Genomic DNA, 23232 nt, shown 5'->3' with positions numbered 1-23232 from the left:
TCAAAAAATTGAAAACACAAGCAGTGTGAAGAGACCTGAATGTGGCACATGGCAGAGTGTGGCGATGGAGACAGCAGCAATGGGAGGCCGTACAGGGACCCATGAGAGACTCTGGACTTGGCAGCAGCATGAGGAGGCGGTATATAGGGGCCCATGGCAGATTAGGGGCCTGGCAGCAGCTATGGGAGGCCCGTAATCTGCCAGCACCCTATGTCAAAAAATGGAACACACCAGCAGTGTGTGAGGAGACCTGAAAGTGGCACATGGCAGAGTGTGGCGATGGAGACAGCAGCAATGGGAGGCCGTACAGGGACCCATGAGAGACTGTGGACCTGGCAGCAGCATGAGGAGGCGGTATAGGGGCCCATGGCAGATTAGGGGCCTGGTAGCAGCTATAGGAGGCCCGTAATCTGGCAGCACCCTATGACAAAAAATTGAACACACCAGCAGTGTGTGAGGAGACCTGAAAGTGGCACATGGCATGAGAGACTCTGGACCTGGCAGCAGCGTGAGGAGGCGGTATATGGGGGCCCATGGCAGATTAGGGGCCTGGCAGCAGCTATGGGAGGCCCGTAATCTGCCAGCACCCTATGTCAAAAAATTGAAAACACAAGCAGTGTGTGAGGAGACCTGAAAGTGGCACATGTTTGGGGCATGATTCATGGCGGATTTAGTCAGTTGTGTCAGGAACTGGTGGTTTGAAATCCAGACTAATCCACGTCTGATTCATTTTCACAAACGTGAGTCTCTCCACACTTTGGGTGGACAGTCGTGTCCTCCGCGGAGTTGCAATACCTCCTGCCGCACTAAACACGCGCTCCGATGCCACGCTACTGGCCGGGCATGACAGCCTTTCAAGGGCAAATTCAGCTAGTTGGGGCCAAAGGTCAAGTTTCGTTGCCCAGTAGTCAAGGGGATTGTCTACCTCGGTTGGCAGGGTGCTGTCCAAGTAGGCCCAAGCCTGTTGTTTGAGCTCCTGCTCCAGGTCCACCTGATGCTGCTGCTGCTGCTGCGGCTGGTTAGTAGTTTCCTCACTGCGCTGGTGAAGAAAGCTACTCATCATCGACTGCAGACTGAGGCAGCCGCTGCTGGTGGAGCTGCCACTGCTCCTACCACCCCACCCCTCCCCTGCTGCCATGCCAGCGGAACGCGAGCGCACAGGGCCCACAGTGTCTGAGGATGGACGTTGGCGCACAAAGGCAGAGACCAACTGACTACATAGGTGGTTTTTATAGTACGTAATTTTGGCCTCCCTCTCAGCAGGTGTGAAAAAGGCCACCATTTTGGACCGGTAGCGAGGGTCCAACAAGGTGGACAGCCAAAAGTCATCCCTCTGTCTGATGGTTATTATTCGGCTGTCGCTACGCAAGCAAGCGAGCATGCTATGGGCCATTTGTGCCAAGGAATGCGAGGGACTCCCTGCCTCCATCTCCACAGCATACTGCCACGGTGCATCTGGGTCCTCTGTCTCCTCCTCCTCCTCCTCTACCAGATGCTCCTGCTCCTCCACTCCTGTCCGCTGAGTGGAAAAACCACCCATTTCACTCAATAATTCCTGAGCACCAATGTCCTCCTCTACCTCCTCCTCTTCTTCCTGTCCTGCCCCCACAGGGGTCATGTGGCGTTGAGATCTGTGCGCCACGTCTACCGCACCCTGACCAGCCATTGTTAACAGCATTTGTTCCAGGACGTGCAACAGAGGAATGACGTCGTTCATCCCATAGTCCTGCCGACTCACGAATAGCGTGGCCTCCTCAAAGGGCCTGAGCAAGCGGCAGGTGTCACGCATGAGCTGCCAATGGCTGACATCTAAGTTACACAGGGAGTACCTTTATCCGCTTTTAACATCAGGAAATCTGTGATGGCCTTTCGCTGTTCGTAAAGTCGGTCTAACATATGTAGGGTTGAATTCCACCTTGTTGCAACGTCACAGCATGAGGAGTCGGTACGGGGGCCCATGGCAGATTACGTGCCTGGCAGCAGCAATGGGAGGCCCGTAATCTGCCAGCACCCTATGTCAAAAAATTGAACACACCAGCAGTGTGAGGAGACCTGAAAGTGGCACATGGCAGAGTGTGGCTATGGAGACAGCAGCAATGGGAGGCCCGTAATCTGCCAGCACCCTATGTCAAAAAATTCAACACAACAGCAGTGTGTGAGGAGACCTGAAAGTGGCACATGGCAGAGTGTGGCGATGGAGACAGCAGCAATGGGAGGCCGTAGAGGGACCCATGAGAGACTCTGGACTTGGCAGCAGCATGAAGAGGCGGTATATAGGGGCCCATGGCAGATTAGGGGCCTGGCAGCAGCTATGGGAGGCCCGTAATCTGCCAGCACCCTATGTCAAAAAATTGAAAACACAAGCAGTGTGAAGAGACCTGAATGTGGCACATGGCAGAGTGTGGCGATGGAGACAGCAGCAATGGGAGGCCGTACAGGGACCCATGAGAGACTCTGGACTTGGCAGCAGCATGAGGAGGCGGTATATAGGGGCCCATGGCAGATTAGGGGCCTGGCAGCAGCTATGGGAGGCCCGTAATCTGCCAGCACCCTATGTCAAAAAATTGAAAACACAAGCAGTGTGAAGAGACCTGAATGTGGCACATGGCAGAGTGTGGCGATGGAGACAGCAGCAATGGGAGGCCGTACAGGGACCCATGAGAGACTCTGGACTTGGCAGCAGCATGAGGAGGCGGTATATAGGGGCCCATGGCAGATTAGGGGCCTGGCAGCAGCTATGGGAGGCCCGTAATCTGCCAGCACCCTATGTCAAAAAATTGAAAACACAAGCAGTGTGAAGAGACCTGAATGTGGCACATGGCAGAGTGTGGCGATGGAGACAGCAGCAATGGGAGGCCGTAGAGGGACCCATGAGAGACTCTGGACTTGGCAGCAGCATGAGGAGGCGGTATATAGGGGCCCATGGCAGATTAGGGGCCTGGCAGCAGCTATGGGAGGCCCGTAATCTGCCAGCACCCTATGTCAAAAAATTGAAAACACAAGCAGTGTGAAGAGACCTGAATGTGGCACATGGCAGAGTGTGGCGATGGAGACAGCAGCAATGGGAGGCCGTACAGGGACCCATGAGAGACTCTGGAACTGGCAGCAGCATGAGGAGGCGGTATATAGGGGCCCATGGCAGATTAGGGGCCTGGCAGCAGCTATGGGAGGCCCGTAATCTGCCAGCACCCTATGTCAAAAAATTGAAAACACAAGCAGTGTGAAGAGACCTGAATGTGGCACATGGCAGAGTGTGGCGATGGAGACAGCAGCAATGGGAGGCCGTACAGGGACCCATGAGAGACTCTGGACTTGGCAGCAGCATGAGGAGGCGGTATATAGGGGCCCATGGCAGATTAGGGGCCTGGCAGCAGCTATAGGGGGCCCGTAATCTGGCAGCACCCTATGTCAAAAAATTCAACACACCAGCAGTGTGTGAGGAGACCTGAAAGTGGCACATGGCAGAGTGTGGCGATGGAGACAGCAGCAATGGGAGGCCGTATAGGGACCCATGAGAGACTCTGGACTTGGCAGCAGCATGAGGAGGCGGTATATAGGGGCCCATGGCAGATTAGGGGCCTGGCAGCAGCTATGGGAGGTCCGTAATCTGCCAGCACGCTATGTCAAAAAATTCAACACACCAGCAGTGTGTGAGGAGACCTGAAAGTGGCACATGGCAGAGTGTGGCGATGGAGACAGCAGCAATGGGAGGCCGTACAGGGACCCATGAGAGACTCTGGACCTGGCAGCAGCATGAGGAGGCGGTATATAGGGGCCTATGGCAGATTAGGGGCCTGGCAGCAGCTATAGGGGGCCCGTAATCTGCCAGCACCCTATGTCAAAAAATTCAACACACCAGCAGTGTGTGAGGAGACCGGAAAGTGGCACATGGCAGAGTGTGGCGATGGAGACAGCAGCAATGGGAGGCCGTACAGGGACCCATGAGAGACTCTGGAACTGGCAGCAGCATGAGGAGGCGGTATATAGGGGCCCATGGCAGATTAGGGGCCTGGCAGCAGCTATAGGGGGCCCGTAATCTGGCAGCACCCTATGTCAAAAAATTCTACACACCAGCAGTGTGTGAGGAGACCTGAAAGTGGCACATGGCAGAGTGTGGCGATGGAGACAGCAGCAATGGGAGGCCGTACAGGGACCCATGAGAGACTCTGGACCTGGCAGCAGCATGAGGAGGCGGTATATAGGGGCCTATGGCAGATTAGGGGCCTGGCAGCAGCTATAGGAGGCCCGTAATCTGCCAGCACCCTATGTCAAAAAATTCTACACACCAGCAGTGTGTGAGGAGACCTGAAAGTGGCACATGGCAGAGTGTGGCGATGGAGACAGCAGCAATGGGAGGCCGTACAGGGACCCATGAGAGACTCTGGAACTGGCAGCAGCATGAGGAGGCGGTATATAGGGGCCCATGGCAGATTAGGGGCCTGGCAGCAGCTATAGGGGGCCCGTAATCTGCCAGCACCCTATGTCAAAAAATTGAAAACACAAGCAGTGTGAAGAGACCTGAATGTGGCACATGGCAGAGTGTGGCGATGGAGACAGCAGCAATGGGAGGCCGTACAGGGACCCATGAGAGACTCTGGACTTGGCAGCAGCATGAGGAGGCGGTATATAGGGGCCCATGGCAGATTAGGGACCTGGCAGCAGCTATAGGGGGCCCGTAATCTGCCAGCACCCTATGTCAAAAAATTGAAAACACAAGCAGTGTGAAGAGACCTGAATGTGGCACATGGCAGAGTGTGGCGATGGAGACAGCAGCAATGGGAGGCCGTACAGGGACCCATGAGAGACTCTGGACTTGGCAGCAGCATGAGGAGGCGGTATATAGGGGCCCATGGCAGATTAGGGGCCTGGCAGCAGCTATGGGAGGCCCGTAATCTGCCAGCACCCTATGTCAAAAAATTGAAAACACAAGCAGTGTGAAGAGACCTGAATGTGGCACATGGCAGAGTGTGGCGATGGAGACAGCAGCAATGGGAGGCCGTACAGGGACCCATGAGAGACTCTGGACTTGGCAGCAGCATGAGGAGGCGGTATATAGGGGCCCATGGCAGATTAGGGGCCTGGCAGCAGCTATGGGAGGCCCGTAATCTGCCAGCACCCTATGTCAAAAAATTCAACACAACAGCAGTGTGTGAGGAGACCTGAAAGTGGCACATGGCAGAGTGTGGCGATGGAGACAGCAGCAATGGGAGGCCGTACAGGGACCCATGAGAGACTCTGGACTTGGCAGCAGCATGAGGAGGCGGTATATAGGGGCCCATGGCAGATTAGGGGCCTGGCAGCAGCTATGGGAGGCCCGTAATCTGCCAGCACCCTATGTCAAAAAATTGAAAACACAAGCAGTGTGAAGAGACCTGAATGTGGCACATGGCAGAGTGTGGCGATGGAGACAGCAGCAATGGGAGGCCGTACAGGGACCCATGAGAGACTCTGGAACTGGCAGCAGCATGAGGAGGCGGTATATAGGGGCCCATGGCAGATTAGGGGCCTGGCAGCAGCTATGGGAGGCCCGTAATCTGCCAGCACCCTATGTCAAAAAATTTAACACACCAGCAGTGTGTGAGGAGACCTGAAAGTGGCACATGGCAGAGTGTGGCGATGGAGACAGCAGCAATGGGAGGCCGTACAGGGGCCCATGAGAGACTCTGGACCTGGCAGCAGCATGAGGAGGCGGTATATAGGGGCCTATGGCAGATTAGGGGCCTGGCAGCAGCTATAGGAGGCCCGTAATCTGCCAGCACCCTATGTCAAAAAATTCTACACACCAGCAGTGTGTGAGGAGACCTGAAAGTGGCACATGGCAGAGTGTGGCGATGGAGACAGCAGCAATGGGAGGCCGTACAGGGACCCATGAGAGACTCTGGAACTGGCAGCAGCATGAGGAGGCGGTATATAGGGGCCCATGGCAGATTAGGGGCCTGGCAGCAGCTATAGGGGGCCCGTAATCTGCCAGCACCCTATGTCAAAAAATTCAACACACCAGCAGTGTGTGAGGAGACCTGAAAGTGGCACATGGCAGAGTGTGGCGATGGAGACAGATGCAATGGGAGGCCGTACAGGGACCCATGAGAGACTCTGGAACTGGCAGCAGCATGAGGAGGCGGTATATAGGGGCCCATGGCAGATTAGGGGCCTGGCAGCAGCTATAGGAGGCCCGTAATCTGCCAGCACCCTATGTCAAAAAATTCTACACACCAGCAGTGTGAGGAGACCTGAAAGTGGCACATGGCAGAGTGTGGCGATGGAGACAGCAGCAATGGGAGGCCGTACAGGGACCCATGAGAGACTCTGGACCTAGCAGCAGCATGAGGAGGCGGTATATAGGGGCCTATGGCAGATTAGGGGCCTGGCAGCAGCTATAGGAGGCCCGTAATCTGCCAGCACCCTATTTCAAAAAATTCAACACACCAGCAGTGTGTGAGGAGACCTGAAAGTGGCACATGGCAGAGTGTGGCGATGGAGACAGCAGCAATGGGAGGCCGTATAGGGACCCATGAGAGACTCTGGACTTGGCAGCAGCATGAGGAGGCGGTATATAGGGGCCCATGGCAGATTAGGGGCCTGGCAGCAGCTATGGGAGGTCCGTAATCTGCCAGCACCCTATGTCACTCTCCTCGCCAGTACTTCTTCGCCTGGCTGCTGAAAAGGCCGATGTCTCCCCCCGTTCCTGACCGCCCTCTGTTAGTTCTTCCTCACTGTACAGTGGGGCTGAGCCCACAGCATGCGATACTTCGCTTGGTGAGGGAACAGCAAAGGACAGGGGCAGGTAGAGGACATGTGATTTCAGTGGGCTTGCTCCCGGGCCATGCCAACTAACGGTTGTGTCTGACGTACCCACCGACCGTTGGCTGTAGGTGTCAGAGGTGACCTGGGAAGAGGAAGACGACCGAGCCAACCAATCAATGACGGCAGGGTTGTCGGTGGAGACACGACCGCTGGATGACACCGGGAGCACTGGCCTCTGGCTGCGAATAGTGCTGCCTCGACCCCTTCCTCTGCTGCCACGTCTGCTCGCTCCTAAAAAATTGCCTCCTCTGCCACTCCTCTGCATGTTGTCTGACATACTCTTTAATTCAACGATTATGTGTCCCTGAGTAACAATTCTCTGGCACTCAGTAACAATTCTGTCTGTCCCTGAGTAAAAATTCTGTGGCCCTAAGTAAAGTTTCTGTGGCCCTGAGTAACAATTCTCTGGCACTCAGTAACAATTCTGTCTGTCCCTGAGTAAAAATTCTGTGGCCCTAAGTAAAGTTTCTGTGGCCCTGAGTAACAATTCTCTGGCACTCCGTAACAATTCTGTCTGTCCCTGAGTAACAATTCTCTGGCACTCAGTAACAATTCTGTCTGTCCCTGAGTAACAATTCTCTGGCACTCAGTAACAATTCTGTCTGTCCCTGAGTAACAATTCTCTGGCACTCAGTAACAATTCTGTCTGTCCCTGAGTAAAAATTCTGTGGCCCTAAGTAAAGTTTCTGTGGCCCTGAGTAACAATTCTCTGGCACTCCGTAACAATTCTGTCTGTCCCTGAGTAACAATTCTCTGGCACTCAGTAACAATTCTGTCTGTCCCTGAGTAAAAATTCTGTGGCCCTAATTAAAGTTTCTGTGGCCCTGAGTAACAATTCTCTGGCACTCCGTAACAATTCTGTCTGTCCCTGAGTATGAATTCTGTGGCCCTAACTAGCGTTTCTTTGTCCCTAAGTAACAGTTCTGTGGCCCTGAGTAACAATTCTGTGTCTGTGCGAGTAACAATTCTATGGCCCTAAGTAAAGTTTCTGTGGCCCTAAGTAACAATTCTCTGGCACTCAGTAACAATTCTGTCTGTCCCTGAGTAACAATTCTCTGGCACTCAGTAACAATTCTGTCTGTCCCTGAGTAAAAATTCTGTGGCCCTAAGTAAAGTTTCTGGGGCCCTGAGTAACAATTCTCTGGCATTCAGTAACAATTCTGTCTGTCCCTGAGTAACAATTCTCTGGCACTCAGTAACAATTCTGTCTGTCCCTGAGTAAAAATTCTGTGGCCCTAAGTAAAGTTTCTGTGGCCCTAAGTAACAATTCTCTGGCACTCAGTAACAATTCTGTCTGTCCCTGAGTAACAATTCTCTGGCACTCAGTAACAATTCTGTCTGTCCCTGAGTAAAAATTCTGTGGCCCTAATTAAAGTTTCTGTGGCCCTGAGTAACAATTCTCTGGCACTCCGTAACAATTCTGTCTGTCCCTGAGTAAAAATTCTGTGGCCCTAAGTAAAGTTTCTGTGGCCCTGAGTAACAATTCTCTGGCACTCAGTAACAATTCTGTCTGTCCCTGAGTAACAATTCTCTGGCACTCAGTAACAATTCTGTCTGTCCCTGAGTAAAAATTCTGTGGCCCTAAGTAAAGTTTCTGTGGCCCTGAGTAACAATTCTCTGGCACTCCGTAACAATTCTGTCTGTCCCTGAGTAACAATTCTCTGGCACTCAGTAACAATTCTGTCTGTCCCTGAGTAAAAATTCTGTGGCCCTAATTAAAGTTTCTGTGGCCCTAAGTAACAATTCTCTGGCACTCAGTAACAATTCTGTCTGTCCCTGAGTAACAATTCTCTGGCACTCCGTAACAATTCTGTCTGTCCCTGAGTAACAATTCTCTGGCACTCAGTAACAATTCTGTCTGTCCCTGAGTAACAATTCTCTGGCACTCAGTAACAATTCTGTCTGTCCCTGAGTAAAAATTCTGTGGCCCTAAGTAAAGTTTCTGTGGCCCTGAGTAACAATTCTCTGGCACTCCGTAACAATTCTGTCTGTCCCTGAGTAACAATTCTCTGGCACTCAGTAACAATTCTGTCTGTCCCCGAGTAAAAATTCTGTGGCCCTAATTAAAGTTTCTGTGGCCCTGAGTAACAATTCTCTGGCACTCCGTAACAATTCTGTCTGTCCCTGAGTATGAATTCTGTGGCCCTAACTAGCGTTTCTTTGTCCCTAAGTAACAGTTCTGTGGCCCTGAGTAACAATTCTGTGTCTGTGTGAGTAACAATTCTGTGGCCCTAAGTAACAGTTCTGTGGCCCTCAGTAACAGTTCTGTGTCTGTGCGAGTAACAATTCTGTGTCTGTGCGAGTAACAATTCTGTGGCCCTAAGTAAAAGTTCTGTGGCCTTCAGTAACAATTCTGTGTCTGTGCGAGTAACAATTCTGTGTCTGTGCGAGTAACAATTCTGTGGCCCTAAGTAAAGTTTCTGTGGCCCTAAGTAACAATTCTCTGGCACTCAGTAACAATTCTGTCTGTCCCTGAGTAACAATTCTCTGGCACTCAGTAACAATTCTGTCTGTCCCTGAGTAAAAATTCTGTGGCCCTAAGTAAAGTTTCTGTGGCCCTGAGTAACAATTCTCTGGCACTCTGTAACAATTCTGTCTGTCCCTGAGTAACAATTCTCTGGCACTCAGTAACAATTCTGTCTGTCCCTGAGTAAAAATTCTGTGGCCCTAATTAAAGTTTCTGTGGCCCTAAGTAACAATTCTCTGGCACTCAGTAACAATTCTGTCTGTCCCTGAGTAACAATTCTCTGGCACTCTGTAACAATTCTGTCTGTCCCTGAGTAACAATTCTCTGGCACTCAGTAACAATTCTGTCTGTCCCTGAGTAACAATTCTCTGGCACTCAGTAACAATTCTGTCTGTCCCTGAGTAAAAATTCTGTGGCCCTAAGTAAAGTTTCTGTGGCCCTGAGTAACAATTCTCTGGCACTCAGTAACAATTCTGTCTGTCCCTGAGTAACAATTCTCTGGCACTCAGTAACAATTCTGTCTGTCCCTGAGTAAAAATTCTGTGGCCCTAAGTAAAGTTTCTGTGGCCCTGAGTAACAATTCTCTGGCACTCCGTAACAATTCTGTCTGTCCCTGAGTATGAATTCTGTGGCCCTAACTAGCGTTTCTTTGTCCCTAAGTAACAGTTCTGTGGCCCTGAGTAACAATTCTGTGTCTGTGCGAGTAACAATTCTGTGGCCCTAAGTAACAGTTCTGTGGCCCTCAGTAACAGTTCTGTGTCTGTGCGAGTAACAATTCTGTGTCTGTGCGAGTAACAATTCTGTGGCCCTAAGTAAAGTTTCTGTGGCCCTCAGTAACAGTTCTGTGTCTGTGCGAGTAACAATTCTGTGTCTGTGCGAGTAACAATTCTGTGGCCCTAAGTAAAGTTTCTGTGGCCCTAAGTAACAATTCTCTGGCACTCAGTAACAATTCTGTCTGTCCTTGAGTAACAATTCTCTGGCACTCAGTAACAATTCTGTCTGTCCCTGAGTAAAAATTCTGTGGCCCTAAGTAAAGTTTCTGGGGCCCTGAGTAACAATTCTCTGGCACTCAGTAACAATTCTGTCTGTCCCTGAGTAACAATTCTCTGGCACTCAGTAACAATTCTGTCTGTCCCTGAGTAAAAATTCTGTGGCCCTAAGTAAAGTTTCTGTGGCCCTAAGTAACAATTCTCTGGCACTCAGTAACAATTCTGTCTGTCCCTGAGTAACAATTCTCTGGCACTCAGTAACAATTCTGTCTGTCCCTGAGTAAAAATTCTGTGGCCCTAATTAAAGTTTCTGTGGCCCTAAGTAACAATTCTCTGGCACTCAGTAACAATTCTGTCTGTCCCTGAGTAACAATTCTCTGGCACTCAGTAACAATTCTGTCTGTCCCTGAGTAAATATTCTGTGGCCCTAATAACGTTTCTGTGGCCCTAAGTAACAATTCTCTGGCACTGAGTAACAATTCTGTCTGTCCCTGAGTATGAATTCTGTGGCCCTAACTAGCGTTTCTTTGTCCCTAAATAACGATTCTGTGGCCCTCATTAACAAGTCTGTGTCCCTGAGTAATGGTTCTCTGTCCCTAAGTAACTTTTCTCTGTCCCCAATTATCGTTTCTGTGGCCCTAACTCTGTCCCTGTCCCTAGTACAGAGCGGTCTGCCTCTGTTCAATGACTGCAGGCAAATGAAGAATTCCAAAATGGCCGCTATTTATAGCTCGATCATTACACAGTGCTGGCTGGCTGCTGATTGGCTGATGCGATCACATGTAGTTGAGGAATGCATTATGGGTCAGCGCGCCTTGTCTGCGCGCCTTCCCAGACATCCCCGCTCCGTCGCCGCACATGTCAGCCGCCATTTTCTGAAAAATTTTGATTCGCGCGTCCGAATTAGGCTATTTTTCGGATTCGGCACGAATCGAAATTTTTCCGATATTCGACTCGAATTCCACTTCGGATACTTCGATTCGCTCATCTCTAAATATAACAGCCACAATGGGATTTATAAGGTATCAGTATAAGTCATGACCAAATGTCAGCTGTTAAAATTATATAAAAATATTTTCATTACAAAATACAAATATTAAAATCCTTTTATACTGATTGAAAAAACAGGTTCTCTTAATTTCTGTTAGAAAGAATATGAAATAGCAATGCCGAGGCATAACAAATACCCTCAAAACTACCCCTTTTTGAAAAGTGGACACAAAGATAATCTAATTTTATGAGTATTTTGTAATTTTTGTTATTATTATTATTATTACACAGGATTTATAGAGCGCCAACAGTTTGTGCAGCTCTTTATAAAATGAAGGTAGACATTACAGTTACAATACAATTTGGTACAAGAGGAAACAGAGGGCCCTGCTCATTAGAGCTTACAATCTAAGAATTGAAGAAAGTTGCTAGTACTGAGGTGCGTATGGTGAACTTAACCTTTAAAAGTTGAACACTGAAGCCAAGTGCAAATCTTTCTTTTTTAATGAAAGAAAGTTTTCTGGAGGACAAAATTGCATTGCATTGAGTGATATGGCTAGATGTCATGGATAATCCTAAATCACAATAAACTCCCTAAGTATAGGTTCACACTGTTGTGAATGCAGGAAAGCATGTAAACACATGCTGTCCAGCACCTGCATGCATTTGAAGCCAAAATGTGCTGCTCTTGTGCACACTAGCAGGAGTTCCATTAATTGTTAAAGGCACCCTCAAGCATTAGAAAACACAGCACTTTTGCATCTTGTGTCTTCTGTGTGGTTGCATTTTAGGTGCAGAGACATTTTCCCTGCATTTTTGGAAGGTACAGCAGCCCATTCAAATTAATGAGTTGCTGTGCCCATGCAAACACGGCATGCAGGGAACGTAAACATGCGAACCTAGCCTAAAACAATCCCACAATTAATGGTAGTCAGTAGCACTTGAACCCCCCTCCAAAATATTCCAACAACCATTGATAGTCAGAGACATTTTAAAACCTTCTAAATCTACCGCTCATCAGTGATGATCTGCAGCACTTTACCCCCCACCCCCAACACTATCCTACAGTATTGATGATCAGTTGCATTTAACCCCTCCAAAATAATCTCACAATCATTGGTAGTCAGTGGCATTTTAACCCCCACCACCACCACCACCACCACATGTAAATGGTGGTTGCTGACAATTTAAATCTCCCCCAAAGCAAACCCTCAATGGATGGCTAGTGGAACTTAAAAAAAAAACAACCTTGAATAAAGCCTTCCTCTGCTGCCACCTCTCTTTTCTCTCCATTGATCCTCTGTCCCAATCCCCCTTTCTCCTTTATGAGAGGAAGGTTTACATTTCTGAATGCTGTGATAGGCCACCACAGTGATCACAAGGAACAGAGATACTCTGATTGGCTCATTAGCCTATTATTCCTGACCTGCACAGGATAACAACCAACAAACATTTTTTTCATACTTGATAGGGGCATAAAGAGATCCAGCGGTATTGTCTAAGCAAGCATACGTATTTGCACGCTATACATATATATCATCTACTGTACATCTCTCATGCTAAAATAAGAATATCAATCAGACATGAAAACACATCTAGCTGCTAACCCATGCACAACGCTAAAAACAAAGATTGAGATCATTGCCCACTATGTCTAGAAAGAAACTAGATCAGACAATTGTCATCCAGTTTCTATGGAAATCAAACTATTCCTGTCTTATAAAACCTAAACTCATTTTAATATTATTAGCCCTTTAACACCCTTGGCCCTTCATCATCTGTAATCCCCTGCACAAATCTGTGTTTAATTTTAAATATACCTCATGGGAATATTTCACAAGATGTCTGTGAAATCACCCTTGTTATATATACAACTATATTTTTAATTAAATACATTTTGTTAACATGGCAGCACCTGGAATAACAGGTAAATCTTGCTTACACTATTAGATCCAGTAGAAAGGGCTATTATGACAGGAAGACCACATGGTGGTAGCTCTCCAACCATGGAAAAACAATATACAAAGTGTGCCGGGCTGGTATCTTTGAGGAGGGCTGAGCCCTAAACCTTTTTTTTTTAGTAAAATAATATCAAGTTAAAAAATTACAAACAAACAAAATAATTAAATAAAAAGCAAGAATTTTCCCCATTATTTTAGAAGCAGAGCTGATTACTAAAATTCTTTTAAACTTCATCAATAGGTGAAATTATAACCAATGGTATGCTACAACATAACAAAATAAACAGGTTGCTTTACATCCTGAATGTTGACTAGTAAAGCTTATCTCCAGGCAAACAGAAAAATACTCCGGTAAGGTACAAATATATGGCTTATTTATCTGCAATGGATTTTTGTTTTTGTCCATGACGTTCTATAATGTATACTGCTCTGTGCTGTTTGGCAGGTAAGAGGACCAGATACTACAGTGGGGATCGAAAGTTTGGGCACCCCAGCTAAAAATTTGTATTAATGTGCATAAAGAAGCCAAGGAAAGATGGAAAAATCTCCAAATGGCATCAAATTACAGATTAGACATTCTTATAATATGTCAACAAAAGTTAGATTTTATTTCCATCATCTACACTTTCAAAATAACAGAAAACAAAAAAATGGCGTCTGCAAAAGTTTGGGCACCCTGCAGAGTTAATATCTTGTACTGCCCCCTTTGGCAAGTATCACAGCTTGTAAACGCTTTTTGTAGCCAGCCAAGAGTCTTTCAATTCTTGTTTGAGGTATCTTTGCCCATTCTTCCTTACAAAAGTCTTCCAGTTCTTTGAGATTTTTGGGCTGTCTGTCACGCACTGCTCTTTTAAGGTCTATCCATAGATTTTCAATTATGTTGAGGTCAGGAGATTGTGAAGGCCATGGCAAAACCTTCAGTTTACGCCTCTTGATGTAATCCCCCGTGGATTTCGAGGTGTGTTTAGGATCATTATCCATTTGTAGAAGCCATCCTCTCTTTAACTTCAGCTTTTTCACAGATGGCATCAAGTTACCATCCAAAATTTGCTGAAATTTTATTGAATCCATTTTTCCTTCTACTCGTGAGATGTTCCCTGTGCCACTGGCTGCAACACAACCCCAAAGCATGATTGATTCAACCCCATGCTTAACAGTTGGACAGAGGTTCTTTTCATTAAATTCTGTGCCCCTTCTCCAAACGTACCTTTGCTCATTCCGGCCAAAAAGTTCAATTTTAACCTCATCGGTCCACAGAACTTGTTTCCAAAATGCATCAGGCTTGTCTATATGTTCATTTGCAAAGTTCAAACGATGATTTTTGTGGTGAGGAGGTAGAAGAGGTTTTCTTCTGATGACTCTTCCATGAAGACCATATTTGTACAAGTATCTCTTTATAGTGGAATAGTGTACCACAACTCCAGTGTCTGCCAGATCTTTCTGGAGGGATCGTGCAGTCAAACGTGGGTTTTGAATGGTTTTTCTCACAATCCTGCGAGCTGTTCTGTCTGATATTTTTCTTGGTCTTCCAGATCTTGCTTTAACTTCCACTGTTCCTGATGACTGCCATTTCTTAATTACATTCCAAACAGAGGATAGTGACATCTGAAAAGGCTTTGCTATCTTCTTATAGCCTTCTCCAGCTTTGTGAGCGTCAACTATTTTCAGTTTCAGTTTTCTAGACAACTGCTTAGAAGAACCCATGGTGCTGATTGTTGGGGCAAGGTCAGATGAGTCTGGGCATTTAAAACCTTTGAGATTGACATCACCTGGTCTTCTCAGACGATGATTGAGAACAATCCATGACACTGGCAGGTCTCAGCTTTGCAAAGGGGGCAGTGCATGCTATAAATTCTGCAGGGTGCCCAAACTTTTGCAGACGCCATTTTTTGTTTTCTTTTATTTTGAAAGTGTAAATGATGGAAATAAAATCTAACTTTTGTTGACATATTATAATGTCTAATCTGTAATTTGATGCCTTTTGGAGATTTTTCCATCTTTCCTTGGCTTCTTTATGCACATTAATACAGATTTTTAGCCGGGGTGCCAAAACTTTCGATCCCCACTGTATTTCATTTACAGGTCTTGTCCCTCCCTCAGCCTATGACTGGACAGCAAAAGGCAAAGCAAGAGACTGATGAGCTCATCCCTCTTTACTCTGCTCTCTGCTCTTATCAACATGCACTTTGCACACACCAGACTGCCCTCTCCCAGTCCCACTTTTGTTTTACAGTAGAATGCAAGAAGCTGGTACCAAGCCAAATTCAGGTACTTACATGATGAATTAATACACAGTTGCATTATTTGTGACTCATGTATCTGCTTGAACAGTAAATGGAGTACTGTCTTCTTTTGTAACTATTACAGGCACAAAAATGTGTGTAAGCTTTTGTAAAAACAATATGAAACACTTTAATGACACAAAACATTCAAATATACACAACATAAGAGCATGAAGTGGCTACATGATACACAAAGATGTCTCACAGTCATTGTAACAAGCAACGATCCTTATTAACATACACTATATTGCCAAAAGTATTGGGATGCCTGCCTTTACTTGCACATGAACTTTAATGGCATCCCAGTCTTCGTCCATAGGGTTCAATATTGAGTTGGCCCACCCTTTGCAGTTATAACAGCTTCATATCTTCTGGGAAGGCTGTCCACAAGGTTTAGCAGTGGGTCTATGGGAATGTTTGACTATTCTTCCAGAAACGCATTTGTGAGGTCAGGCACTAGTGTCCGACGAGAAGGCCTGGCTCACAGTCTCCACTCTAATTCATCCCAATGGTGTTTTATTGGGTTGATGGCAGGACTCTGTGCAGGCCAGTCAAGTTCCTCCACCCGAAACTTGCTCATCCATGTCTTTACGGACCTTGCTTTTTGCACGGGTGCACAGTCATGTTGGAACAGGAAGGGGCCATCCCCAAACTGTTCCCACAAAGTTATGAGCATGAAATTGTCCGAAATGTCTTGGTATGCTGACGCCTTAAGAGTTCCCTTTCATGGATGGACTTATTGCACAGGTGGCAATCTATCACGTTACCATGCTTGAATTCTCTGTGCTCCCGAGGGCGACCCATTCTTTCACAAATGTTTATAGAAGTAGTCTGCATGCCTAGGTGCTTGATTTTATACACCTGTGGCCATGGAGGTGATTGGAACACCTGCATCCATTGATTTGGAGGGGTGTCCCAATACTTTTGGCAATATAGTGTAGATATGATGCAGAGGAGGCCACTGACGCTTTATGAGACAGGGCTCAAAGCTTCTTCTTCAGAGGTGCCTAGATTCAGGTTAAAGGCATTCCAATGTAAGACAGTTAAATGAAAAGAACTGCCGTTTGTATGCATGCTTCACGGGGCTGCATCAGCTTAAACTGTCCAGTATTACACCTTACCATCTACTGAATGTATGGGTAGACTTTCCCCAAAATCCCTGTAGTCACATCTCTGCATTATACTATCAGTCTTTGGGACGTTTCCAACCATCCCTGCCCTGTTTTGTGGCCTCAAAGGCTGGAGGGCTGTTGGTTTCTGTATCCAAAGATTCTATTGGTGGAGACTGCAGAAGGTGACAGCTTTTACCTAATTTTTAATAAGATGGCTTAACGCTTAAAGCCCTGTCTTGGAACACGTCAGTAGCCGCCTCCACATCATATCTATGTTAATAAGACTCTTTGCTTGTTAAAATGACTGTAAGACCTCTTTGTGTATCATGTAGCCACTTGATGCTCTTTTGTTATGTACATTTTAATGTTTTGCATCAATAATGTGTTTCATGTTGTTTTTACAAAAGCTTACACACATTTTTGTGACTATAATAGTCCTAAAACAAGATGGTATTCCATTTACTGTATAAGTTTGATGATTTTGGCACTTCTCTAGCATTATATCACATCGTATGCATTTTTTGGAGTTCAGCTTTAACAATGAAAGCTACAATTTATCATGTAAGCACAAAACAATCATTTTAAATCCTGTTTAAATTTTTTTTGTCCAAGGTCTAAATTTTTCTACTGCAAAGCTTTAAAAGGAACTTCTAAAACCTTTTCTCCAAACCTTATAACAAACACCTTAGATCTTACTACAATAAATGTCCAAAATTTAAGTTCAAAGTGTCCACAAGATTAAATCTTCCAAATGTTGTGTGAAAATATCCAATTCAATTCACCACTCCAGGTCAAGGATACCACAAAAATATGAAACTAAATATAGTGCGTTATCCTTAAAATTATTTAGTGATGTGTGATTCCATGCAAAAACCACTCGTGAAAAAAAAACAAAAAACTATAGGATGAACAAATACAGCACTCTGTGAATCTCAAATTAAAACGTGAATATCAGCACTTCAAAAATATGAGTACATAAATATAAAATATAAGTGAACCATCCGTGACTCCCCCACTCTTGAAGTAAATTCACAGCAAGCTGCACAGCCTGTGACAATGTTCTAAATTCAATGGTGCCACACTATAGTAGGATTCAATGCAATTACCCTCTCTCAGCTTAAACCAGCATACACAAGCATTGCAGGGTATTTTCAGCTTCCACCCTGTGGATACGCCCAATTTGTTATAAGGTTTGGAGAAAAGGTTTCAGATGTTTGTACTTTCAAGGGTGAAAGATTGACTTTTTTGGGGGGATTATTATAGAGTTTTGAATATTGTTTTAAAAGGAACTGTTCATACAGCTACCAAATATAAGATTTTGCACCTGCTGGCATTCTCCAGTTATCCCAGAGTTCAACTTATCATTTTTATCATTGTCTTATTAATGTATTTACTCGGTATACTTGGAAACCTACTTGTAATTGTGTGTCTCACACTCCGTTTGCATACTCCCATGTACTTTTTTCTGAGTAACCTAACAATCCTTGATATTGTGTATGTTTCTGTAATCTTGCCAATCTTGACACAGGTATCTAATATCCAGGTTGTATTACACAAATATTCTTCTATGTTTTCTCTATTGGAACAGAGTTTTTCTTGCTGACTTCTATGGCTTATGACAGATACGTGGCTACTTGTATTCCATTACACTACAACGTAATGATGAATAGAAGGACATGTGTGATATTAGCCATATTTTGTTGTAATATTGGAACTTTTAACTCACTGATGTATGCATTGCTTATATCACAATTATCGTTTCCCCTTTCCAGTGAAATCAACCATTTCTTTTGCCATATGAAGTCATTACTTCGTATTTCCTGCAATGACAGCAAAAATATTGCGATATTAATTACTGTTGATGGTATTGTTTAAGGGTTTGCCACCTTTATATTAATTCTCACCTCTTATATGTACATCATATCTGCAATTCTAAAGATCCATACATCCGCTGGGAGACTTAAAGCATTTTCTAGCTGTTCTTCTCACATCATCATTGTTGTTTTATTTTGTCTGACATCTCTCACTCTTAACATGAAACTGGAAACGGAGTCTTCTCAGGAACAGGACAAAATACTCTCATGGTGTATATTGCTCTAGTTTCAATGTTAAAACCCTTAGTATACAGTCTAAGAAATAAAGAAGTTCTAGAAGCTATAAATGAAGTTTTTTTGAAAATCATAAATTAGATATGTGCCAACTGACATAAAAAAACATATGCAGAAAACAAGATATACAGTAGTCCATGAAAATAGTCTGCACCACTGTTCATACCAATTATGACTAAAGCAGTGTATGCTGAAACGTGTCAACTTTTCTGTATCGTGATTTGTACACTGTGTATTTCTCAATAAGCAAAGATTTTTAAGAGCAGCAACAGTGGTGTGGACTGTGTTCATGGATTGTTCTCTACATCTGTGCAGCTCCAGTTTTGGCACCCCTAAACTCTTTTAATATGGCTCTATGGAATAGGTGGGTAGTAGCACTATACACTTTATTGTAGGAAAACAAGACATACAGCTGAAGGCTGTAATCATAAAACACCACATAACTGGGGGAATAAACTATACAAATAAGCATTTAGTCCAGGTTCACACCTGTTCATTTTTTTATGCATTTTGCAGGAACGTAGTGCATGCCATTTATCATGATTTCCTATGGATCACGTTAACATCTATGCGTTTTTTGTTGGCGCATTTTTGGGAGGGGTCAGGGACTTCTTTTCCCACAGTAATTTGCATTTTTAGTCCAATAGACTTCAATGGAACTGCATATAAAATGCAAGTGCTGCCTTTTGCATGCGTTTTTGACGCATTTTTGATGTGTTTTGTGTTTAATCTTCCCAGCAACAAGTCTGGCAAAACAAAATTTAAAAATAGAAAACGCAAAATACATCAAAAAGTGTCAAAAATGCATTAGAACACGTGCAAAAACACAAAATGCACCGCAAAAAGATCTGCAGAAAACGATCAAAAGGACATACCGGTACATTTCATTTGAGTGCAGCATTGCATGACCGTGCAATTGTCAGTTAAAGTAAAGCGCCGTGATCGCAAAACATGGCCTGGTCAGGAAGGGCGGTAAATCCCCTGCAGGACAAGTGGTTATCCTTACCTGGCATCTCCTATTTCTCTCTATCTCAACTCTACTGTGGAAGCTATAAACCAGCATTATCAATTTATGCAAACAGAGCCATGTACAGTAATCTATACCTTGGGCTTACACAAGGCTATTGTAATGAGTTAATAAACAGTTACATGAAATTCCCATGATCATATCATACACATACATATGTACTGTATGTGTAGATTTTTTGGTTTAGACAAAACTAGTGGAGCATAATTGATTACTGTATATGACTTTGATCCATGTGAACATGGGGCATCTATCTAACTGGTTAGTGTGTGTCTGTGTGTGGACAATGGTCCCTTGTCCCTTGAACAGTTGTTGTCTTGTTCAGGGGACAACACAACCATTTTGGATTTCCCTTTACTTTTTTTCATGTCTGACAATGGTCACCAGTACAAATAAAGTAGTGGATCTGCACAGAAAGCAATAAAAACATGGTAGATGATCAAATCATTTCCCACTCTTTCCAAAAAAAAAAAGAAAACAAATTGCCTAGAAAAACACTTTCATTTCAACTGTGTATAACTGATAACTGATAACTGATTGTTGGCAGCAACCTCCCAAATCCTCTGTCAGCAAAGTGTTGGGCATTCCTGGTAATTTTTGATACTTTTCTGGGTAATGCCAGAACTTCCAGCTAACCCTCTCCATCACATTTCTATTGACCCATCACTAAGATGGGTAGCCTTCCTGGTAAATAGGAATTGTGTAGGAGGTAGGAAGGGGTGTTCAAGCTTCTGCTCTAAAACCACTTGCCGACCAGCCGGTATGTCGCTGGACTTCAACTGGTTATACCAGACATCATCCTGGTATGGATTGCTAATTAGCTTCTGGATTGCTTTTAGAATCTACGGGAGGGGTCTCCCCACCTTTCTGCCACATCACACTGAGAGACCCGAGCATCAAGGCGGTGGTTCCAGCGGCTGACCATAGAGTTAATTGGAGACTGGCATAACTCCGATCATCTCTGTTGTATAGGACAGCGTTTTCAACTGGGGTGGTGGAAGAATGGACAAAAGCTTTCCCAACTAAGCAGGGGTCTAGTAAAATATTTTAATTGCCATCATTTAAGCCCATTCACTTAAACAGTGGTTCCGGACTTTCTCAAACTTGCCTGCAGTTGCCACAGGCATTCAGAAAGCTATGCAGGCCGCCCGCCCGCAATCCTTCCAACCGATGATGTCATCAGTTACTAAGAGTCGGCCAGGCACCTGCACAGCTTTCTGGGATCTTCTCTGTTGGTTTCTGGGCTGTGAGGCTTCCTGCTGTTCTGTTGGTGTAGCTGGGGAGGCACATACAGGTGTGTGAGTGGAGTTGAAAAAGAAGACAGTGAGGAGGCTATTTAACAGGCTGCATATGAGCCCCTGTGAGCTGTTTGTTTGTGATGGTTGTAATTTCTAGCACAGTTGGTGTAATCTTACTAATTGTAGGCATGGTGATTTATATTAATTTGTGTAATCATTACATGAATTAATATCAGTCACCATGCCTGCAATTAGTGAGAATGTGCATATAGTTTTCATTCATTTTTCAAAAATGAAAGCAACGGTGTAAAAATAAAAAATAAATAATGAAAAAAAATTTAAAAGTGCCCCCATCCCCCCGTGCTCGCATGCAAACCGTCACCTATTAATAATAACTTTTGAATCGTTTGCCACATTGAACAGGGCATTCGCAACTTTAAAGTGTGACCTTTATTTTATATATTGCCAATCAGTTGGGTATTATATTGTGTTTTTGTGCATTAAAATTCAAAAAAGTGTATTTTTTTTACAAAAAAAACGCATTTGAAAAACTGCTGTGACATAAAAAAATTGCAACATTCACCATCGCCATTTTATTCTCCAAAGCCCCTGCTTTAAAAAGGTAATGTTTGGGGGTTCTAAGTAATTTTCTAGCAAAAAAAAAAAAACTGATTTTAACATGTAAACAAAAAGTGTCAGAAAACTGCTGGATCTGTCAGAATGGTCCAAGATTCAGCCATGACAGGAGGGCTTTGGATGCTATATACAAAGATGACCCTGCTCCAAGCACTCACATGTGTTAAACGCTCCCCCTTTACGTGCAGACTTCAATTTGCTCATCTATACTTCATGCACATTAGCTAAAGGGAAAAGCGCTGCACTTTGATATGTCCCAAATGAGAGATCATGAGAGATCATTTCTATGAGCATACCCCACATCCTATTTTAGAGGGAGGAATCAATGCAGGATGTGAAGAGAAAAATAAACTCTTAGGATTGGGATTAGAATGCTTTGTCTTTTTCTCACAAGAATGGTTTGGGATAGGTATGTGCATTTCTAAATTTATTCATTTTTTACCTGCTGCAGTTTTGGATTGTTTTTCCCCAAAGTCAGAGATAAAGTCTCTTTGACGAAGAATTCCAGGCAAAATTGTTATTTTTTTCATATAGTTGGACTGTTCTGTGGACAGGGGTGCATATGTGATTGTGGATTGGGGGTGTAAGCTGTGGATGGGGGTGGGTGCAGTGGTGAAATGATGACAGAGGATAAAAAGGGGAACTGTGGATAGGGGAAAACATGCTAAAGTAAACTGTGGAATGGGGGGCAGGTAAGGTGAGCTGTGGATGGGGGTGAGCTGTGGATGGGGGAGAGGGTGAGCTTTGGAATGGTGGGGAGTAAGCTGTGGACAGGGGATGAGCTGTAAACAGGGAGGGAGAAGGTGGCCTGTGGAGGAGGTGATCTGGGGGGAGGTGGGGAGAGAGGGAGCTGTGGATGGGGGGAGATGGTGAGCTTTGGATGGGGGGGTGGGTGAGACGTGGATGGAGGGGAGAGGGTGAGCTGTGGATGGGGGGGGAATAGGGTGAGCTTTGGACAGGGGAGGGCGGGAGAATGATCTGTGGATGGGGGAAGAGGGTGCACTGTGGACGAGAGCAGATAAGGTGACCTGTGGAGGAGAGGTGAGCTGGGAAGGGGATGAGGGGTGTCGGCTGGGAAGGGGATGAGGGGTGCCGGCTGGGAAGGCTCCCCGCCGGCAGAACACAATAATGCGGTGGAAAGGATTTGCCCATCAATATTGACTGTGTTGATGGGAGAATCGTGCAATTTTTTTCCCTGCAACCTGTGGTTGTTAATGTGGTTGTCCAGTTCCATGGATATGGAATTGAAACTGCCTTGATCAAATGTGACAGAAAAATTCGGTTGACTATTATAAAATTTTTTCCAAGAATTTTTACATTAAAATGTTTTAAGACATCAAAGGAGAATCATGTCGTTTATGTCTTACCTAGGTTAAACAGCAAAAGGGTGAACAAGAACAAGTACAGGTAGGAAAGGAGGGGAAGGTACTAGGGAGGGAGCCTGAGCGGGTGGAGGGGGAGGGGGGATTAAAAGGGGGAAACAAAAGGGAAGGGAAGGGTTATTTTGTGAGAGTAGGTGATGATGAATCCATGTTTATACATGGGTGTGGATTATGAGGTTGAGGAATTTACCATTTCTTGGAAGTGGATCCAACAAGCAGGTGAATTTTGTGGGAGT

At 45.2% G+C, this 23232-nt stretch overlaps 1 pseudogene; it reads left to right on the top strand.

Annotated features, from left to right (window-relative positions):
- The first annotated feature begins 13155 nt into the window (after nucleotides 1–13155).
- On the top strand, nucleotides 13156–18794 carry LOC149474297 (olfactory receptor 13F1-like; annotated as a pseudogene).
- Nucleotides 18795–23232: the final 4438 nt, after the last annotated feature.

Source organism: Staurois parvus, unplaced genomic scaffold (assembly GCF_062004578.1).
Source record: "Staurois parvus isolate SC_StPar_1 unplaced genomic scaffold, SC_StPar_1.0 ptg000006l, whole genome shotgun sequence".
NCBI lineage: Eukaryota > Metazoa > Chordata > Amphibia > Anura > Ranidae > Staurois > Staurois parvus.
This window is presented reverse-complemented; position numbering and strand designations above follow the sequence as displayed.